The sequence below is a fragment of the Rattus norvegicus genome, chromosome X (assembly GCF_021556685.1).
Source record: "Rattus norvegicus strain SHRSP/BbbUtx chromosome X, alternate assembly SHRSP_T2T, whole genome shotgun sequence".
Classification (NCBI taxonomy): Eukaryota; Metazoa; Chordata; class Mammalia; order Rodentia; family Muridae; genus Rattus; species Rattus norvegicus.
Genome location: NC_141554.1, coordinates 67,838,763 through 67,843,034, shown reverse-complemented (window position 1 = coordinate 67,843,034; position 4,272 = coordinate 67,838,763). Strand labels below are relative to the sequence as shown.

The following is a 4,272-nucleotide window of genomic DNA, read 5'->3' as shown; positions in this document are numbered from 1 at the left end:
AGGAGGAGAGACAAAGTCAACTAACTTGGATCCTTGAGGGCTCTCAGAGACTGAACCACCAACGAAAGGTCATAGAGGCTGGGCCCAGGCCCCCAGCATATGTGCAGCAGATTTTCATATTGGTCTTCATATAGATCCTCCAACAACTAGAGTGAGGGCTATCCCTAAAGCTATTGCCTGTGTGTGGAATCTGTTTCCCTCACTCAGCTTTCCTGTCTGGTCTTAGTTGGAGAAAAGACACCTAGCCCCACAGAGACTTGAAATGCCTGGGGAGGGGGGTGATACCCTGGAAGGGCCTCCACTCTTTCAGAGTATATGGTGAGTGGGGATGTGGGGAGAAGGATTGTGGGAGGAGTTAACGGTAGGATATTGGTTTTGACATATAGTGGGATATATATATCCCAATCTCAAACTTGCCCCAAGGAACTTGATGCCCCTAATCAACAGAAAGTAGTCTAAGGATAATGTGTTACTATCCAAGAATTAATGAAGGAAGATCCCAGACTCAAATAGTATGCAGAAGCAAAGAACATTTATTCTGCAGAAATTACCAGGATGCAGAATCAACCATTTATCAAAAATGGTGACCCCAAACAAAGTGTGAGAGTCTTTTATAGAAAACTAGGGGAATTTTAGCTATGGTTAGCTAATCTAAAACTTCATTGGTGTGTGCCCGAGAAATTACATATGCCAGTTTCTGATTGGCTGCTATGTTAGATTTACTATATTTGGTGAGATTTTGAAGAAATTCCAGGATCTGATTCGGCTACAATCTTACAGAGCCATCAATGATTAATAGCCCATTGTCCAAATCTGCTTCCTTGGGAAGCCAAAACTTCCATTTTCAAAGTTATTTCTTAGGGACCTCCCAGATGTCACCCCCTTTATTTTCTATCTTTTCTTCTTTCTAGTGTTAGAGGGTTGAAAGTGTAGAAAAAGAGTGGAGAAGGTTCAAAGAAGAACCCACAAACTAACAAATGCCAGCTATACTTCCCATTTCACTTATTTAATTTTATTTTCGTATTTATTTTTTACTCTTAATTTGTAATGACAATCAAACCAAGGACCCTGTGCACACTAAACACAATTATTATCCTACTGAGTTACATTCTAAGCCCTTGTTTCAGTCATTCTTTTAAAAACTTGTCAGGCTAGTATCACCAATGCAATTTGTAATCATTATGTGATACCTATAATTCTAAAGAGTAAGGACAATTTCAGATATTCAAAACTTACTGTACATTTATACTGATTGTTTTCAAATACTGTGTCCTGTATCTTAATATTCTGCTCCTTTGCCTTATACCAAGTTTGATAGTTGAATTTTACTAAAATATACAGGGAAATAATTTTTTGGATTCTAATGTGGTGTACAAACCATGTGGAAAGTTTAAACCAAACTTTTACCTATGCTGTTTTATTGCCCAAAACTAAAACTATTTGTGTACTAATTTGGTAATTCCTGTCTTCCTTTAGGGTAAATTTAGTGCTTCTTTCCATTAGGGGAAAATGATATCTGTGTTCACTATATTAAGAAGAGATAAACATCCATCTGTCTAGGCTTTATCTATACATTATCTAAGACATGAAAATGATTAGAAAATACACAAAGAAAAATATTTGCTTTTGGAACATGGCCATTCCCTAGATTATTAACTTGTAAGCCCCAGATCTTAATTATACCCAACAGACTTAAATTTTGACTAATTGATCTTTTCAGCACTTAAGGTTTTTACCTAGTATTTACCATTCAGGTTTCTGGGGAAATGTTTTGTTGGCTGTAAACAGATGACTTTGATTCACACTGAGATTGTTTTAAAACAATGTATAACTGGAAACATTATTTTAACAAATTAGTTTTAAAATATAGTGGGATATAGGGCAAATATTCTCTGCTGGTGATGTAGTTGCAGACGTTACAAAGGTATGTGAAATCATTTGGAGGACAAAGATGGAAGTAAAGTGGATTTTCCAATAAAGAAATCATCATTTCAAATTTTAGATGATAAATGCTAATTGTGTTCATGAACGTAATCAAAGAGGTCAATGCAAAAAGGTATGGATTGCGCTATCAATCTATGAGGTGAGTCCAAGAAAAGGACAGTTTAAAACAAAGGTGCAGTGTATGGTCCTCCAAGGTAGGGGTCGCTATTCTCCAACTGAGTTGATGGTGTGACAGAGCGGCTCATCTTGGCCGCCATTTTAACGGCGAGGCTGAGGCACGACGGCCGCTGTTCGCTGTTCAGCCGCCACAGTCTGGCTTGAGGTTTGGTCTTTGGCCTCTACGTCTGACGAGGAAGTTCACATTTTCTCCCTTCAGACTAAGCTATGGGAGCCCTAAGCAGTAGAATGTGGTCTGGAAGAAATCCTGAAGAAGATGAACCTGCGAGAGAAGGTGCTGCTAGAGAAGAGGAGGCAGCAGTGGGAGCCGGAGAACAAGCGGGACCGGCCGTTGTCCAAGAAGAGCAGGCAAGTGAACTGCCGGGGGTTTCCACTGGTCAGGCAGGCCACAAACGGAAGGCCAGCCCAGGAGGACCAAAGGCGAAAGTACCCCGTAAGAAAATGGACAAGTCCAGAGGCATTTATGAGTCACTTTTTCTTGGTGGTGAGAATAGTGACGTAAAGATCTGTGCATTTCAGCAGGAGTGGTGCTTGCACAGGGCCTACCTATGCCGATCTGGGTACTTTTCTAGCATGTTCTGTGGTGCTTGGCTGGAGACAAATATGAATACAATAGAGATGCAGATGCCTGATGAAAATATCGATCGCGAGGCTTTCCATGAGGTTTTGGGCTTCTTGTACAGTAGAAGAATTGCAATTCCTCCCTCCAGAGTCATTGCCATCTTGGCCACAGCTAGTATGCTACAATTGGATGAACTAATTCAGCAGTGTGAAGATATGATGAGGGCCACAGTCCGCACTGATACTGTGTGCAGTTACTACTATTCTGCTGAGAATTACGGGCTCCAGAGCATCAGATATATTTGCCGCCAGTGGCTCTTGGATAACCTGATGATTCGGCAAAATGATGAACTGTTGTTAGAAATCAATCTGAATCTCATGAGAGAGCTCATTGCCTCGTCAGATCTTTTGGTAGTTGGAGTGGAGATGGATGTGTATATCACACTGAAAAAGTGGATGTACCTGCAGCTAGAAGCACGCACGTGCTCAGAATCTCAAAGAGCAGTATTGCCTGCACAGTTGTGCTTTGCCAAGTTCAAAAGTGAGTCAGATAGTAGCCCTTTTCTGGACAGTAATCAGGGGAGAACCTTTGTGCCAGTGTTCCAGAAGCTAAGGCTTCCCTACATCATCTGTGACCTGCCTTCAGCACACGTTATTGACCAGGATGGACTGATCCCTGCAACATGGTTGACCCCGGTTTACAAAGAGCAATGGCTTGCACTTCTTCGGGCAGAGCAATCCAGGGAACTTGGGCCAATGGATATCTATGTATCTGACATCGGTGGAAATAGCATGAGGTGTGGAGGCCAACTTATCTCAGATGAGCAATGCAGCTGGACCTGGACTGGCTTTAACTTTGGCTGGGACTTGGTAGTATGCTATGTCAACAAGCGCATTGTATTCCGCCGCAGTGCAATGAATAAATCCTGTGGCCTTGGTGTCAGCTTACTCTGGCAGAGAAAAGTTGCCTTCCGTCTGCGAGTGATCTCATTGGACAGTACTGGAAAAGCTGTTCTCCGGAGAGAGACTGAATATTCTGTTCTTTCTCTGAGAAAGGATCAAGAACTAGAAGTGGTGAACCTACAAAACCAAGACTTAACATTCCCCATGTATGTGGCATGTAACTTCCTCTACCTTCCTGGAGAGAGTGGTGCAGGACCAAGTGGGGAATCAAGCAGAAGTCCAATGAACTAAGAAGCTCTTCCACGAGGTCAAGGGTTGGCAACATCTTGAAGATTCCATCTGCCTCTATGAAACTAACCAGACTTGGCCATCACTGATGATCTACTTTGCAGGCGTGTCTGTTGAAGAGAAGCCCATAAATTTTAAGAATATCTAGGACTATATGAGAAGTTCCTTCAAACTGCCAAAACATAATTGAACAGTTACTGTGGCAACTTATCCCTGACTACTACCTATCAACATCTACATAATTTCTAAGAAGACTGGAACAACTGAGAGAAGGAAACCGTGAGCCTACCTAACCTACTGCTTAGTGAAACGTTTTAAAAATCACTTCTTATAGTTTAATTAAGTTAATGTTTTAAGGAATATTTTGAGTTCTCTTTTAGTTATATTTAGAACTGCCCT

The 4,272-nt window shown here is 41.4% G+C and overlaps 1 pseudogene; it reads left to right on the top strand.

Annotated features, from left to right (window-relative positions):
- The first annotated feature begins 2,328 nt into the window (after positions 1-2,328).
- On the top strand, positions 2,329-3,876 carry Gmcl1-ps1 (germ cell-less 1, spermatogenesis associated, pseudogene 1; annotated as a pseudogene).
- Positions 3,877-4,272: the final 396 nt, after the last annotated feature.